This window comes from Myotis myotis, unplaced genomic scaffold (genome assembly GCF_014108235.1).
Source record: "Myotis myotis isolate mMyoMyo1 unplaced genomic scaffold, mMyoMyo1.p scaffold_m19_p_9, whole genome shotgun sequence".
NCBI classification, from domain to species: domain Eukaryota; kingdom Metazoa; phylum Chordata; class Mammalia; order Chiroptera; family Vespertilionidae; genus Myotis; species Myotis myotis.
In genome coordinates, this window is record NW_023416401.1 from 81,162,085 (window position 1) to 81,180,653 (window position 18,569).

Consider the following 18,569-nt stretch of genomic DNA (forward strand, 5'->3'; position numbering starts at 1 on the left):
GGGAAATGAAGGTACATGCACGAGAGTGTGGAGAGCATTATCACCTCAGTGTGGTGACACATGCTGAGGCAGCAGGGAGAGCCTTCCGGAAAGGCTGGCTGTAGGGAGGAAGAGCAAGGCAGCACAGGGGAAACGAAGGAGTGGATATTCCCTACAAGGGCATATGCCGCCTGGCTGTCACAGCTGGGCAGTTGACCCCTAGCCCTGGGGGAGGGTCTGGAGTCCACCCCAAGGCAACCTTTGTGTCCCCTGGAGGGTCAAGGGGACTCAGCATGTGCCCAGGGGCTGGCGCTGGGCCTGGGGGAGAGAGGCACAATCCTGCTGCATCCAGAGGAGAAATTTCTGATAAAGAATTTGATCCAGGTATATCTCTAAGCTCACTCCCCTTCCTATCCACTCTGCCAAAGCCATAAATCTCAAGGTCAAAGGAATCCTTGAAGGTCAGAAGGTACAGCCTCCCCTGGGTTTAGAAATCTCATTGTAACATTCTTTTTTTGTTTTGTTAATCCTCACTGAGAATATTTTTTCCATTGATCTTCAGAGAGAGTGGAAGGGGGCAGGGGATAGAGAGAGAAACATCAATGTGAGAAAGACATATCCATTGGTTGCTTCCCACATGTACCCTGACCAGGGCTGGGGATCGACCTGCAACACAAGAACATGCCCTTGACCAAGGAATTGAACCCACGACACTTCAGCGCAAAGGCTGATGCTCCAACCACTGAACAACACTGGCCAGGGCTCATTGTCACATTCTTGATCACAGCAGTCCAGCCTCTGCTTCAACACCACACTGCTGGGAGTCAACACCTCACAGGGCTGCCTCTTTGTCACTTCAGTAGAGAAACAGTCTTCCTAAAATTGGACCAAGATTTGTAGCTGTTCAAATCCCACCCTTCGGTCCTGGCTGAGCCCTTTAACGCTTCCCTGAATAAATCTGCTTTTCATTCAATGATAGCCCTTTAAACTTCTGAATACTCACCACTATCCCATGAAGCCTTTCATCTCCCAGGCTCTCTCATCCAACCCTCCATGACCCCACTTTCACTCTCTAGATATCTCTAGGTTATCAAATGTACCCCACACACCATGGTATATGCCCATGGTACTCAGAATAAAGGTACCCAAACCCCTGACCTCAACTCTACCTAACCATGTAAATTAAGAGGATATTAATATTTTAATACCTGACACAGGTAGCTCAAATTCAATGGGTTCACTAATCCACCCCATCCCCCAATACATGGAACAGCTACTCTTTAACCAGTGCTTTCCTACATTGGTCAGAGAATTCTTTTAAAGCAGACCTTCCCAATTGTCCATTTGTCCCTATTTAATTCAATTTCTACTCATCTTTCCAGGTAACCCATTATTTTTTGAACTTGGATTTTCCATTTTTAACTTTTGCTTTTCGATAGCAATCGCCTCCCGACTTAAACCATTGGAAAATATGGTAAGTAAACATAAGTCTTCAAAACATTAAGACATAAATGTTATTAAAATGATCTTGTTATTCCAAGTCCTCAAAGATTGTTCAAACGCATGTTTGTGGATACTCATGCCTTCTCAACGACTTCCGCAAACTGAAATGCTACTGCTTCCGCATCGGACCGATAACACAGCCACCCAGTGACCAGAGCTTCGGGCTGCCGCTGCAGGCAGCACCAGCTGCCTCCTGGCCTGTGGTCTCTTTCCGAGGACAGTTGTGCACAACTTTCTGAGAAATGATGGCACTGAAATGATTTAAAATTATATTTTCAAGTGCAAAGAGAAATATGACACTTATTATTCAGGTACTGAGCAAGATATCTAAACTTGTCTGCCATGTATACTCCTTGGGGCCAAGGATTCAACCTGGGCATATGCAAATAATGTCACCGGATACATAAATGTGGCCTTGTGTGCATGGTGCTTAACACCAGTAAAATGCTGACTGGCCTTGAGGGGAAGAAGACCTTGTATAGCTAACTCCTAGCATCCACTGGGAATAACATCCTATCCTAAAGACATCATTTGACTATAAGTATTTGTAACCAATATGATACCTGCCCCAGCTCAGGTAGTATAAAGACACCCCGGATCCAGCTCAGTCCAAAGCAAGACACATTGCAGTGGAGTTCAGAAGAAAGAGAAAGAAATACACCAGCATCTATTTATCTGTCTTTAAATAAAGCTTTTTTTTTTTCATGGTGACTATTTGAAAGTATCTTTCCTTCCTAGCTCTTTCCTGATGACAGCCCAGGGAAGTAAGATAAGCCATGTACAGTGTGATCTTGTATTTAAGGGGAATGAATGCATGATTTGCTCACTCCCTAAAATTACTCTGGCTCTTAGTGGTCATTAAATAAACACCAGCTGCCTGATTACCTCTGACGTACCCACTGAGTACAATCTCTGCTCGGGCAGAGACTGGGGATTTATTGCCTCCTTCTCAGGGTCTAGAACTGAGCCTAGCTCCGTGGTTGGCAAACCGTGGCTCGCGAGCCACATGCGGCTCTTTGGCCCCTTGAGTGTGGCTCTTCCACAAAATACCACGTGCGGGCGCACGTACAGTGTGATTGAAACTTCATGGCCCATGCGCAGAAGTCGGTATTTTGTGGAAGAGCCGGTATTTTGTGGAAGAGCCACACTGAAGGGGCCAAAGAGCCGCATGTGGCTCGCGAGCCGCGGTTTGCCGAGCCACGGTTTGCCAACCACTGGCCTAGCTCATTCAGGACACTCCATAGGTATTTGTTGAAGTAATGGGAACAGCAGGTAAGCCTGAAACGACAAGAGCCTGGCAGGCCCGGGGTCACTGGAGCTTGTGCTCTAACCATGACCACTGTCCACCTGCAGGTGCCTTCCACCTGCCGAACTGAGAACGGGCAGGCGAGGTTTGCCATCACCTCAGTGTCACACTGTCAGGTAAATGTCCTGCCCCTTTCAGAGAGCACACAGAAAGGACCACCACCACTAATAAACCAACTCACAGCTACTTTCCTCTTCATGTTCTTCTGCCAATAAGAGAATTAAACCCAGGTGATTGTGTTGCTATGTGAATAGAAGGCCTGTGACAGACACAAAACACTTCATAGACGGTTATTTCTCTTCTCTAAGCCGAGCGCTTACAGGGGAGGGGTTAACTCCGTGGTCCAGATGCAAACAATTGAAATAACGCTCATCTTTCCCCGCGACACTTCTCTAGAATTTGAGATTCTCTTCAGCAAATCATTTCTGAAAGACAACGTTGGTGAGAGAAGAAAGGACTGGCTTGGGGAAGCAGAACACAGAAGAAGGACTTAATTCACACAGGGAGAGAACATGGAAGGCCAGGCAGGGCATGGAGATGGCTCATGAATCGCCTCTCAGAACGCCCTGCCTGCTGGCAGACTCCTCTGATCCAACATTACTGTGGCCACTAAATCTGATGTAATGGCGATGGAATCTGCTCGTTCTGCTGTTGACTCCACTGAGAGAATAGAAGAGGCTCCGGAAATTCAGCTGAATGGGCTCATAAACCAAGTACCAAATTCCTCACACATCATTTTTTCACTTCATGACCATGACCTTTAGTAAGCAAGCAAAAGTTGCAGTGAAATATAAAGCAGTAGCCACACTTAAACACGAAAAACTCCCAAAGCTGCTATTTTCTAAGGAAGGTCCCAGGCATACTTAGGCTTCACAGGACACAAGAGCTGAACTGCCACTGGTGATGCCAGGTCAGCCAGTGAATGGGGGATCACTACAGCAACCTGTTTTCCAAATTCCTTACAAAAAATACATGTATTTTCCTTGAGGCTTTGCTATGCTCTGTAGAAAGTACTGGACTCAGAGTTTATCCCTCAGGCCAAGTAACATCTGACCAGAGATGGGTTCCCCACTCCAGCTCCCCATATCCCTAGGGCCTTAGCTGCCTTATCTACCAAATGGCCTCATGATAAGGCCCACTTCCAGAGGGATTGATTGTGAGGACTGCTATGGTCTGAATTGCTGTGTCCCCCCACATTTACATGTGGAAACCTTAACCCCCAAAGATGATGGTATTAGGAGGAGGGGCCTTTGGAAGGCGATTAGGCATGAAGGTGGAGCCCTCAGGAGTGGGGTTAGAGCCCTCATAAAAGAACCCCCCCCCCCGACATCCCCCTCCCGAGCTCCCCTGCCCCTCCCCCCGTGCGAGGACACAGTGAGAAGGTGCTGGCTGTGACTCAGGAGGAGAACCTCAGAACGTCACCACGCTGGCGCCTGAACGCGGACTTCCAGACTCCACTACTGTGAGAAATAAGTTTCTCCTACTTACAGGACCCCAGGCTCTGGTGTTTTGTTATAGCAGCTGGAACCGACTGAAGACAAGGATCAAATACGAGGTCCCAGGCACAATTATTGCAGGAAGTGGCAGAAAAGGAAACGCAGTGAAAATCGGTGGCTCCTTCGTAGAAGATGGGCAGCTCCAGCGCCTGTCCTCAGGAGGGAGGATGGAAATGCCAGTTTGGTTTTGTGTAAGCTGCAGGCGCTGTGTCTGTGTTACCCACTGACTCAGAGCGAGTGAGCCTCGCAAGCATGTGAATGCCATGCATGACGCCCTCGCCTGCACGGCCCACCTGCTGTGTCCCTGTGGCAGGGGCTGTTGGGAAGTCCTCGCCTTGGGGAGGGGGTGGATCTGAAAAGGGTGCATCATCCACAGTCAGGTCTGCTACCAGCCTGCCGGTTCCCGGCACTCACTCAGCCGGTGGCCTGTGATTCTGAGAGGCTGGAGGGAAGAGAGACAGACCCACCCCCTCCATGCTCTGTGCACCCCACCCATCCATCACCCACTACATCACCCCACAGTCTCCATCACAACCCCCACCTCCTCCAGCCACACCTGCCACCAACTAAAGCACAAGAGACCGCCTCTCTAGGCCCATCATCTCCTCCCTCCTCAGCATCGAGGGGCTGGCTCCTTCTCTAGCCCCCATGTGTTACTGTCCAGAACACCCTCCTCCTAGCGACCTACCCCCCATCACAATTCCTGCTCATGGAATGACAACAGCAACTGCTATTAAGTGCACGTCCTGTGCCCAGTGCTGCTCTGCATCCTTTGCACATCCATTTAACCCTCACAACAGCCTGTCATCACCCCACCCTCACTTTCCAGGGAGGCACACAGGCTTTCTCACGGCTCTTCAACTGAAAGGGTCTTCTCTCAACCAGTTCCTCCATAACCCTCAGCATCAGAACTGCTCACTTTCTAGGGCAAAGGTGCCTGGACTTCTGGATTTTTGCCATCTGCCACCCCTGTTATATATGTAACATTGTGTGTGGGGGGGGGGGGGATTTTTTAAATATATTTTTATTGTTGATAGTATTACAGATATCTCTAATTCTGTCCCCCGCCCCCCGTTAACTCCCCTCCTCCCAGCCCCTACCCACCACCCCCAGGTCTTCCCTACCCTATTGCCCGTGTCCATGGGCTATACATATAAGTATATAAGTTCTTTGGTTTATCTCTTGGGGGGTATTTTTATGTAAATTTATATTTTAATATGTTTTTATTGATTTCAGAGAGGAAGGGAGAGGGAGAGAAAGATAGAAACGTCAATGATGAGAGAGAATCATTGATTGGCTGACTCCAGCATGCTCCCTACACAGGATCAAGCCCGAAACCCAGGCACGTGCCCTGACCGGGAATCAAACCATGACCTCCTGGTTCATAGGTCGACGCTCAACTGGGCTATGTAAATTTATTTTAAGAATAAACTAAAGGCTCTGGACCTGAAGCTGACCCATTCAAAACAGAAATTAGGAAGTGTTAAAAGTCTGCTAACTGCAGTTACATCCAGCCTTTCTTGTAATCAGGAAGAAGGAGAACTGGGGTGGAGGTAGCTTTTTCCTTCATAACTCAGTGTTCGGTTCCACACTCAGGACCACCTGTCCTAGGGTGGTTTCCCTGTGCCTATCCAGGTCAAATGCCACATTCCAAGTCTCTCTCTCCTACTCTGACACAGCCTAGCATGTCACTGGCCTCTAGACAAGCTTTGTGCAATGGAAGTAACCGTAAGACTTCAGAAAAGCTCTGCCCTCCTCCCTAATTAATGCCTAATTTCCGTCTGGGCCCATGTCCCCTCTGACCCCAGCAACTGGCCTTCAAGCAGAGTCTTGTCCCCTGAAAAGACGTTCTTTCCTTTCTAGAAGAAAGCCCGCTCGTATCACTTGAGGAAGAAGCCAGGTTCCCATGCTCCAGGGGCGCCTGCAGGCTGGCAGCCTGGACAAGAGACACTGGTGGACTCCGGCCTGGAACCCCGCCCGGAAAACAGCTGGTGTCCCGGCAGGACATTCACCCATGCCCGGCAGGCTTGTTTACCTTCCAGGAAAGCCACAGAAGTGATGATCTTTCCCAGGCAGAAAATGAGAGAGGATGTTGGTTTTCACTTTATAAATACATGCACTTTCCCCTGTGGTTAAAGGGGAAAATGCCACAGAATGTTGTTCCGGTCCCTCTCCAGGTTTACATGCCCACGTGCGATCTGGTGGGTCTCTGCCACTCCACGCAAGTCCACTGGGCCACAACAGCAACGACAAAACAGAGCAAGTGGGCTTGATACTGTTGTAATCAACCAGTTATTAGTAACAGGAAAGGAGCAAAGGGAAGGCCAGACTTACACAAGTTCCCTGCAAAACACTAGGGGCAGGAGACTGGACAAAAGGAAGACAGACGAATGCCCAGTAAAGCTGGGAGGACTAAAGAAGGTGTTTGCTGTCACTCACACTGGGGGGGGGGGGGTGAAGATTTAGGGTATAGAGCCCCCTCAACAAAGGAGTGTGCTCCTTTGTGCTCTTGGCTCTCTTGGGACTCACGTGGCTCTGGGCTTGTGGGCTCCTTTGCTCCCGTTCCCTGCATTGGCCCACACACGATGGACTAATGGACAGCAGCTAACCTGATGCTGTGCTGGACCTGGCTCCCACATGCAAAGGACACTCTGGACAACGGCTTTGCGTCTAGCTTTGTTGAAACCCCAGCTACACGTCTTCTATGACTAACCTAAGGGATATGGGTCTTTGGAAATGCAGGGATTTAATTCCACACAAATAAAAATCACTTGTTCTCCCATGCGCGTCCCAGAAAATTCTCTTCTCAGAATATCATAAGAAGTGCAACCCCCTCCCCCACAACACACAGTGAGGGAGAGGATCCCCCACTTCATTTGATATCAGGTTCACACGGAAAGTTTCCGACCAGACACAGATGAGGGAGGCTCTATTTCTCAGGCTTTGAGGGGAACCCCCGAAGGAAAGTAAGTGCGGCCAGTTTTCTCTGGCAGACACAGCCACGTGGGTGGGGATCCAGAGGGCACACTCAGCTCAGTGTGACTGCCTCTGGCCCAGGTTGTTTTCCTGGCCTTTGGGTCGCAGCTTGGAGAAAAACTGCTAACAAGAATGACTCATGTAGTCCACTGCTGTGCCAGCAAATGTTTAACAACCAACATTCTCAGGGAAGAAAGCCCTGATTTATAGCATTTGCCAATTCTTGTAGTGTAAATAGATAGTCCCACCACATTCGATTTCCAGCTACCAGCATGGCCTCCTGAACGACTGCGCCAGGACTTGGGAAGAGGAGCCCCTATAACACCAGATCCAATCCTGTGGGCCCTCAGCACCCCCAACACAGCCTGTGACTCCCCACTGAGGCTGGCCCCGAAGGCTATTGCAACCAATGTCTTCCTTCACAAAAACAATCACTGTTCAAATTTAAGTCACTTTATTTAATAATTACTCATTTAATAATAAATACATAATTGCTAATAAAAATGACAGCTGTGTGGGCTGCCAGTCAAAATGGCGAAGTAGGTAAATGCTGTAGTTGCCTCCTCCCATGACCACATCAAAATTACAACTAAACTACAGAACAGCTATCATTGAGAACTGCTGAAGTCTAGCTGAACAGAAGCCCTATAACTAAAAACGCACAGAAGAAGCCACACAGAGACTGGTAGGAGGGGCAGAGATGTGGAACGGGCAGTTAAAAAAAAAAATCAGGGACATCTCAGCTGTGGAGGTGCCCCCTGAGGATAGAAGAGTCCCAGCCCCACCCCAGGCTCCCCAGCCCAGGGTTTCAGTGCTGAAAAGAGAAGCCCCCATAGCTTCTCGCTGTAAAAACCAGCAGAGACTGTGGTTGAGTGAGACAGGAGGTTTCTTTTTTTCTTAATCCTCAACCCAGGATATTTTTTTCCATTGACTTTTTTTTTTTTTTTTTTTTTTTTTTTTGAGAGAGAGGGAGAGTGAAGGGGAGAGAGAAGGGGGAAAGAGAGGGACACATTGATTGTTTGCATCCCTGCACACGCCCCAACTAGGGCCAGGGATTCAGCCTGCAATTGAGGTATGGGCCCTTGACCAGGAATCGAACCCATAACCCTTCAGTCCATCGGCCAACGCTCTAACTACTGAGCCAAACCAGCTAGGGTGATACAGAGAACATTTTGATGGCTGCTGGAAAGGAAAGAGTGGAGAGAGGGGTAAAAAGGTGAAGGGATTGAGAAGTACAAATTGGTAGTTACAAAATAAACATCGGCATGTAAAGTACAGCTTAGAGAACAGTCAATATATAATAACTATGTATGATGTCAGATGGATACCAGATTTATCAGAGTGATCACTCATAAATATATACATGTCTGATCACTGTGTTGTATAACTGAAATTAATATAATATTGTATGTCAACTGTAACTCAAAGACAAAAAAATTAGTTAAAAAAAAAAGAAAACTGGCCTCGCTGGTGTGACTCAATAGTTGAGCGTTGACCTATGAACAGGAAGTCAAGGTTGGATTCCCGGTCAGGAACATGCTGGGTTGCGGGCTCGATCCCTAGTAGGGGGCATGCAGCAGGCAGCTGATTGATGATTCTCTTTCATCACTGATGTTTCTATCTCTCTCTCTCTATCTTTCTCTCTCTCTCTCTCTCTCTCTCTCTCACTTCCTCTCTGAAATCAATCCTATCTAATAATAGAGAAACATGGTAATTAGCCGTACCTCCGCTACCCTTCCCATTGGCTAATCAGGGCGATATGCAAATTAACTGCCAACCAAGATGGTGGCCGGCAGCCAGGCAGCTTGAAGCGAACAGGAGGCTTGCTTGCTTCAGTGACGGAGGAAGCCAGTGACGTTCTCCGCCTGCTGCTGCCGGCCTCTGAGCTTGCAGTTTAAGAAACATTGTTACAAATATAGAAGCTAAACAAAACCCCAGAAACCTGCTTTCAGCCAGCCAGGCTTCAGCCAGCAGGACCGCAACATTGTTTCAATTATAGAACAAATGTAGATCCCTGCTTTCAGCCAGCCAGGATCTCAGAGCTGGAGTGAGCAGGACCGCAACAGTGTTACAATTATAGAACCCAAACAAACCAGATACCTGCTTTCAGCAGCCGAGGCCTCAGAGCTGGAGCCAAACCTCAGAGCTAAAGCTGGCCCAGAATAAAAAAAGAAAAAAAAAGGACAGCTTGGGAGCTTCAGTCACCCGCCAGCCTGAAAACGGCCCTCAGCCCCTCACCCAGACTGGCCAGGCACCCCAGTGGGGACCCCCACCCTGAAGGGGGTGTGACCAGCTGCAAACAGCCATCATCCTCTCATCCAGGCTGGCCAGGCACCCCAGTGGGGACTCCCACCCTGATCCAGGACACCCTTCAGGGCAAACCAGCTGGCCCCCACCCGTGCACCAGGCCTCTATCCTATATAGTAAAAGGGTAATATGCCTCCCAGCACCAGGATCAGCGGAGCAGCGAGGCCTCCCAGCACCAGGATCAGCCGAGCCGCAAGGCCTCCCGGCACCAGGATCAATGTGACAGGGGGCAGCAACCAAACCCCCTGATTGCCCTGCGGCTCTGTGTGTGACAGGGGGCGGGGCCATAACCTCCCTATCTGCCCTGCTCTGTTCGTGACAGGGGAAGGCACCCCAACCCCCTGATCAGCCCTGCTCTGTGCCTGATAGGGGGTAGCTCCCCAACCCACTGATCGCCCTGCGGCTCTGTGTGTGACAGGGTGCGGCGCTCCAACCCCCTCCCCCCCCCATGGGCCCTGCTCTGTGTGTGACGGGGTAGAGCCATAACCTCCCCATTGGCCCTGCCCTGAGTGTGACAGTGGCGGCGCCCCAACCCCCTGATCCGCCCTGCTCTGTGTGTGACAGGGGGCGGTGCCCCAACTCCCCTATCGGCCCTGCTCTGTGCGTGACAGGGGGGAGCTCCCCAACCCCTTGATCGACCCTGCTCTGTGCGTGACAGGGTACGGAGCCCCAACCCCCCTGATGGGCCCTGCTCTGTGCGTGACAGAGGGCAGCGCCCCAACCCCCTGATCTGCCCTGCTCTGTGCGTGACAGGGGGTGGCGCCACAACCTCCCTATGGACCCTGCCTTGAGTGTGACAGGGGGCGGTGCCCCAACCCCCCAATCGGCCCTACCCTGAGTGTGACTAGGGGTGGCATCGCAACCTCCTGATCCGCCCTGCTCTGTGCATGACAGGGGGCGGCACCCCAACTCCCCAATCGGCCCTGCTCTGAGCCCAACCAGGGGCTGCACCTAGGGATTGGGCCTGCCCTCTGCCACCCGGGAGCAGGCCTAAGCCAGCAGGTCGTTATCTCCCGAGGGGTCCCAGACTGCGAGAGGGCCGGGCTAAGGGACCCCCTTCCCCCCCCCCCCCCAGTGCACAAATTTTTGTGCACCGGGCCTCTAGTAAAAATATATTAAAAAATCAAACTATTCACTTGGAAGGAATGAGAGGAACATAATGCATGCCTCTTTTATTCCACTCCCAGTCATCACCATTTTTTAAAAAATACTTTTGATTATAGTTGACATACAATATTATATTAGTTTTAGGTGCACAAAACCGTGATTAGTTATCTATATATTAAGTCACCTTCTTTTCCAGGCCACAGACCCCTGTTCCTGGGCTTAAGGCACTGAAATTGGGCTTCCACAGGCTCCACTCCCATCTTTCGGGTCAGAGGCGGAAAGCACTCTCAGGTACACTCCCTGACAGACCACTGTAGCTGGCTGAGCAGCTCGGTCAGCCCGGTCCAGGGCACTAGCTCCCCGTACTCCAGAGCCCTCCCAGGCCTTGCACCACCCTTTCGCAGTTCCACAAAAGTGCCCTCATTTGCACCAGCTGCAAACATGACCAAGACTTCCTCATGTGAAACATTAGACTGGAAAACTATCCATCATTTACTTATAAGGGTTAGAAAAATAATGGGCGTTGTAATGTGAGGATAACAAACAATCCTTTTGGAAAATAGCCAATGCACCTGCAACAAGTATACATCATGACTGTGGCCCACCCTGGTGGAAGCACTTAGGTACAGGTAAAGCCTGGAGCCTAGTAGTTAGAACAGAACTTGAACAGCTGTGGTGCACAAAGGAGGGTTCAGAGGTCCTCGTCACTTGCACCGGGAGGAGGGATGACCAGGCCCCACCCAAGAGCCTAGGACTGGAGCAGGTACAGGCCCAGTCCCCACACTGCAACAATCAACCACCCAGGCATCAGCTGGAATTGGGTCCACAAACCCACCCTGCCTGCAACTGCCATGGCATTCTCTCCACGTCCAGGCCAGCCTCCCAGGGGTGCATCCGCCACCTCAGATGCCTCACATCCAGGTGTGCAGGTGCCTCAGGTTGCACCAGGTAGCTGCATGCAGGAGCAGTTGCATGGTGGGCTGCTGTCTTGCTGCCACCCAGTGTGAACAGGAGATGCTGCGCTTTTCCTGGAGAGGTTCCACTGACTGCAAGAGGCAACTGAGCCAGCAATAATCGTGGTTTCCTGACCCTTAGACCAAAGCCATAACAATGTGTTTGAAAGCTCAGCAGTGTCTGTGGGTCTCATGAGTCCATTCTGATTGCCCCAGAGGCAAGGGCTGGAGTCTGCCAGAGGCTGCTCCTTGGTGGGTTTGTAAGCACCTGCTATAAATTCTGTCTCTGCTTAAAAGAGTGGCAGTGACTTCCCTTTTCTGCAACCAAATCCTGACAAATACTTTCTCGCCATGTGACCAGAGATGCATTTGCACATGCGAATCCCCAGGCCCCACCAGGAGATCCTGGCTCAGGGCCCAAGCAGGGTCTGGGTGTTGTGTTGTTAGAAACCTCCCAGGAGACTCAGGCACACCTGGGCTGGATCCCGCTGCTTTAGATCCTGCCGAATGGACACGTCACTCAAGCTCTGGCATGTTTGGAGACCACGGGGAACTTCTGAAAACGTCTGCATCAGCAAGACCCTTACACCCTTTACTAAATTCCATGCCCACACTGCATAAACTCGGTCAAGGCTCTCCCCCAAGCCTCCTTCCAAGGAGAACCAGCAGGGGGAGAGGGGCTGTGGCAGCCCAGACGGGGAACATACCGATCCTCTCATCTGCCAGAGGCCCAGAAACCTCGCTCCAATTTCTAAGGGGAAGTTTAACTGGGCTTGTTGACAGGAAATGGTCAAGCCTCTCACCCACCCCAACTCCCTGCTGTTGCCACAGCAGATGGGATCCAAGACAGCCACAGGGAGGGCCAGGAGAAAGAATGGCGAGGAGGGAGAGACAGGGCCAGCACCTGTCCTGAGGAGCATGCAGCACCCACCCATTGTCCCTTCCTCTGGTGCCCACAGGGATGCCCTCTTGCCGCCAAAGCACCCGAGGTCTGCAATGCCACTCGAGCATGTGTGCTTTCTCCCTGTCCCACTGTAACACCAGGACTCCACAGCCCAGCCTCCTCACCTCCTCCTATGCCTCGTCCCTCCTCCCAGCGACCTGGAGCCCCTGGTACTGGTGAGTCCCCTCCTCCCGAGCTGGTATTAACACTTCATGTGTGTCTGCTTCTCCTGGGGGGCTGGGAGGGGGGCGGGTAGAGAGGAGGGGAGGGCAACATCTGGAACACATCGCCCTGATCAGTGAAAGGGCATTTTATCTGCACACAGCAGAGTTCAGGCTCTGCACACAGGCCTTGGAGCCTGTCACCAAGCTAGTGCTCCTTGGGACTCAGGTTCCTCACACAGCCAAAGAGCCAGGCAAGGCTGAGGTCAAACTCTACCTCTGACCCTTCCAGCTGGGTGAGCTTGAGATTTCCTGAAGCTCGTTGGGCGTCAGGCCCTGGGCTTTAAAACCAAGGGCCACCATGAATATGAACTAAGATCATCAGTGTGAGCTCCTACCCAGTTGACCAGGGGCTGCCCCAGGCCAATGGGTCATCCATGACTACAGGAGGACAACGGGCTGGGGTGCTTTATCCCCAGCCTGGCTGCAAGATTTTTACTGCCACCTTCCCCAGACTCATTCCTGGTGGCCCTGGTCCCAGGCAGGTCCTGATGGGGACCAGGCACAGGGCATGGTGGTGTGACCCACAGTGAGGCACACAGCACAGCTAACCCCACTGTCTTGAGCCTCTAGAAGCAGAGGGGACACACAAACAGGAACAACAGAGCACTGTTCTGGAAGCTTAGCTCCCAGTGCCAGCTGCAGCACAGCCTGTGCCCTTCCCCATCCATCCTGAGCACAGGCAACCCACCCCACCCCACCCCAAAGGCTAGCACTAGCACTCCCAGAGTCTGCGTTCTCCCCTCACCAGGCTGTGCACCTTCACCTCCCACAGCCCAACCCCTCCTGATGGAAGAAGGGGGTTCACAGAAGCAAGAACCCAGTTCCAAGGGATGTGTGCTCCCCCAAGTAAGCCTCTCCCACTGCGCTCAGAAAGTCCCTCTAGGAGGTCTCCCAGGATGTGCAGACAGACTCTCTTGGTGTGGGTCATTCTAAAATATGAACCTCCAGGGGCCTTAGCTTGCTCAAAAGAGGGACAAGGAAAAATAAGTGGTTATGTTCAGAAAGGTTCAAAACACTTCCACTTCAATACCAGGAGCCAAAGTGCTAAGGAAAGTCTTTAAACCCAGCACGATCCAAGGAACACCGGTTTCTATGGGATCCTGGTAGTCAGCTTGCAGATTCCTCTCGGGCTAGAAGCTGGGACACCACCATACGGACGGAAGCCACTGGCTTCTCTGCCCTACCCAGGGGAGCCCATTGAACACACCAACTTTGGCCTGTGTGACAAGTGACCAATCACCACACCCATCAACCTCATTAAGCCAGTTTATGATCCTCCCTTCAATTGCCCCAATATTTTAATAAAGGATCTGCTTACTGAAGTAATTATTTGGGGGTGAGAAAAAGAGCAAGGTGCAAGGGTCAGGCACAGGAAAGGTGGAGGGGGAAGCCTGTTAGCTGACGTGACTGTTCTCCTGAGTTGAAGTCCTCACCCTGGAAATGCAGCTCTATCCTCCCAGCTACAGCAGCCATAGGGCCACCCTGTCCCCTCCCCATTGTCAAATCTGAAATCCTCTGCTGACCTCCCTTCAACTGGCCCCAACCTACAGCTAAAACGGACCCTCATCCTCCCAGATACTGTTCTGGGCTTTGATCCCCCCTGTCCTGCTAACACTCAGCCACCTAGTGGAGGAGAAGTGTGTTTCCATTTTCCAGATGAGAAAACCGAGGGTCAGAAAGCTGGAGTGATTTGCTTAAGGTCACACACACAGCCAGGGGACGGAGCACGTGGAACACAGGCCTCCCATCTCCACCCATGCTGGCTGCCTCACCCAACAGTGTGCTCACATATCACTACCCACCCTGCCTCCACCATCACGCCTCCCCTTCCTCTGCCTCCCCAACCCCAACCCTCCACAGGACTTCCCCAGAGCCTTCTCAATCATGGTGAGACTTCCCGCTTCCTTCCCCTGGTGCCCACAAGAACCGGCCACTTCTGTGACCTGAATAAGTGGTCAAGTTTGAAGACACCCAGGAAGGTCACAAACAAGCCTCTGGGGGAGGTGCCTCTAGGCTGCAAGCCCGTCCGCTCCCTCTGCCCATGTGCGCTGGTCTAACTGCCCTGGACAGAGGGGCGCTCCCCAGGGCCAGGCCCCATCTTATATTCCTGGGCCCTCCCCGCATTAGGCACTGGGCTGCATCAAGTCTCGATGGTACCCAATGCCTGGCCGGGCACCTGAGCTCTGAGGCAGGCGGGGTGCAGGAGGGCCCGATGCTCCCCCAGCTCCTCACTGTGGAGAGGGCCCCCCCCCCCCATAAAAGGCCCTGATGGAACAACCACAGAAACCCTCCTCTCCAGGGGCTTGACTTGCAGGGAAAACTACACTCAGTTCCGGGGGGGGGGGGGGGGGGGGAGGCTGCAGGGGGAGGGGCACAAACACGAGAGGACGCCTGCCCTTCCTGGAGCAGCACCGATGCCCAGCTCTGCTACTCTGTTTTACAGCACTGGGCATGACACCATGCGCTGCCCCACACCCACTAGCGCTGGAACAGGACTGGTCTCTAATCCCTGTGTGACAGGTGAGGATGCTGTGGTCCACAGTGTTAAAACCTGTTCCAGCTTAATTACAAGGGTCACATCTGGACTCGGGTTCAAGTTCAGAGCCCTCTTTAAAGAACCTCAGGCTGCCCTCGCTGGTTTGGCTCAGTGGATAGAGCGTTGGCCTGCAGACTGAAGGGTCCCAGGTTCGATTCCGGTCACATGCCTGGGTTGCAGGCTCGATCCCCAGTGGGGGGGCATGCAGGAGGCAGCCAATCAATGGTCTCTCTCATCATTGATGTTTCTCTCTCTCTCTCCCTCTCCCTGCCTCTCTGAAATCAATAAAAATATATTAAAAAATAAAAATAAAGAACCTCAGGCAAAAACTTTGGTAAATACTCTCAGCATGGCACCCGCAGCCTGCTCTCCCCTGTTTCTGGGCACCCACACACACACCATGGGTCTGAATCGACCTGAGACCCCACCACCACTGTCCTGAAGGAAAGGGATCTGTGCTTCTCCACATCCCCATCCCCCAGGGCCTCTGAAATCTGCCAACCAGAAGTACAGGTGAAGGACAATCGTGTAAAATAGGCACAGGCTGGAGAGCTCCTGTGGACAGCCCCGGGCAGTACAAGAGGGGTTTGCAGTCCTGCTGGTTCATAGGTGAGAACAGCGTCCTTGGGCCATTTCTGAACAACATCTTAAACTGGGCTGGGTGGCCCTCAGGCCCTGGCTCCAGCCTCAGGTCACAGGCTGCCCTCTTTCCTGGGAGATGGAGAGATGCGTATGGACTATCCCAGGCTGATCCCTGCCAAGCAATCCCTGTGGGAGGCAACCAATAGATGTCTCTCTCACATCTCTCTCTCCCCTTCCACTCTCTCTAAAAAAAAAAAAAAAAAAAAAAAAAAAAAAGGGAAAAATATCCTTGGGTGAGGATTAACAACAACAACAAAAACATACTTGGAGAATGGAGAATGAGCCTGTTTAAAATGTATATGTGCAAGTACATGTGTATACACACACCCCCGTGGGCATGTATATGTATGTCTGCCTACACATATGGAAAACAGTGGCAATTCTTGTGAGTGGGATAAAGGTGCTGCCAATAGTTATTGGGGCAGGAGCTGTTGGTTTGTTAACAAACTCTACAATGATTCTTCAGAAATGGGCCTCGTCCAAAAAATTCAGCAGACCCAGGAGTGAGAGGCCTCGGGCACCGCAGGGATGAGACATTCGCCCAAGCTACTGCCACCGGCAACCCCAAGGTGTTTCTGTAAAGGGTTCAGGCTATGAATCTATAACTTGATCTTTGGGCTTGTGGCCATCCTGGGGCATCTGGGTGCCACCACGGGGAACACCTAACAGGACAGCACTTTATTTTAGTGGCAGTTTTTACGCTGACAAAACAGCCATCACCAGTGTGTAGGTGGCTTTACTCCGAGGGGACAGAAAGAAAACCTTGTGTCAAAAATGACCAGGAAAACAATAACCCAAGTCTCTCAAACACTAGCTGCACTTTTAGACAACCTGTACGTACACCTTTCTTTGTAGCCAAAGAGTAAATAGTAATAGCCATCCGGTGCTAAAATGCCTAAGGTATGTAAAGCTGTTCTGGGCTAAACCTCCACATTTTGGGAGAGGGAAGAGTTTGCCACTTGCCCAGGGTTCCTTTGGTGAAGTGGAACTAAAGTTATTCTCAGCTTGAACACGCTGGCTACGGTCCTGAAAATTCCCCGAGGTTTACAATTAACCACACATCTCCAAAGGCCGGCCTGAGCCCAGCTCTCAGACTGTTGAACGCGGCTGAACACCCACTCGGTGTGTGCACAGGCGACGCCCAGCAAGGAGATGTGACCCATCGCCCACCCGCCCCTGCCCCGGGATCCAGGCATGCCTGAGGCAGCGATGGAAGGAATTCAGCCTGTGGCTGAACCACTTTATCTCAGCATCCAGATGGTAGGCTCCTCCGCCCCCACCCACAGAGCCTTGCTCTTTTTACTAACGAATCACACATCACTCCGGCTGGGCCAATCACGGTAAAGAAGAGTGGAGCCGGTCTGTCTATTGGAGCAGCGCTCCCTAATCGCTCCTGTGCACAGGTGTCCTGGGGCCTGCCTCCGTTGTCTGATGGGGCCTGAGGTTTATGTGTTTAGGCTCTCGGCTCGGCCGGTGGGTGACAGGTCGATGCGGAGGCTGGAGAGGCCATGAGGGGCTCTGGCCGCTGAGGGTCTTGGCAAAAACAGGAGAGGACCCGTAGGGCAGTGCCCACTGGAAGCTGCAGCAGATTAACAAACGTCAGGGTACTGCCCAAAGTAAACCTGAGTAGTTTTATCATCTTTGGCAAATTTTACCACCTTTGGTGATAAATCCCAAGTTCAAACAACAAACAGGAAACTAGAGGGGCCCAGTGCTCTCCCCTCCCCGCTCAGTCACCTGAGTGGCAGGAGAGGAACTGCTGTTCTCAGGCCCCTGGGTCTGGACCTGCTTCTCTGACCCTTCCTGCCACCACATTCCCTCATCCCATCACCCCAGCCACAGGCACCTTCTCTCTGTTTCCGGGGACCTACGCTGAATAAGGACCCCAGGGTTCTGAATTGGCCTGGGAAGTTCTTACCCCATTCTTCTCATGGCCACTTCTTCTTTTTTTAAAAAAAATATGTTTATTGCTTTCAGAGAGGAAGGGAGAAGGAGAGAGAGAGAGAGGAACATCAATGGTGAGAGAGAATCATCGGTCGGCTGCCTCCTGCATGCCCCCCACTGGGATTGAGCCCGCAATCTGAGCATGTGCCCTGACCAGGAATCAAACCGTGACCTCCTGGTTCACGCTGTGAACACTGAGCCGTGCCAGTCGGGCATGGCTGCTGCTTCTCATCAGTAGACCTCAGCTTAAATGTCACCTCCTCAGACACGCCCTGCCACACTGCTCTGTGCTTGGGGACTGTGGTACAGTGGCACACGATGAAACGTGCTGACTGATTGCACATAAAAAACTGTAAGACACCCACCGGGAGCATCATCGTGCTCGTGACTCCTTGATGGGGAGTGAGGGTGATTGTAAAGGGCACACAACTTAGTGTCTGAGAAAGTACTGTACAGGGAACCCGAGGGACCTCAAGGCTTTAGCAAAAGGAGACTTAGCCCGGGGAAAGGAGACCCAGTGCCCTGCAGTGACGGACAAAGATCCCAGGTAAGGCTGTCCCCACAGGAGGCAGCTCGGCCAGGAGGCCAGTACTCTTCCTGGACAGCGGGTTTGTTCAAACTCCTCAACACACACACAATATCCAGAAGGGTGT

At 51.8% G+C, this 18,569-nt stretch overlaps 1 protein-coding gene across 1 annotated transcript in view; it reads right to left on the reverse strand.

Annotated features, from left to right (window-relative positions):
- Positions 1-18,569, reverse strand: part of ACSS1 (acyl-CoA synthetase short chain family member 1) — a 59,466-nt gene that overhangs the window by 26,876 nt on the left and 14,021 nt on the right. The gene's annotated exons all lie outside the window — the stretch shown is intronic.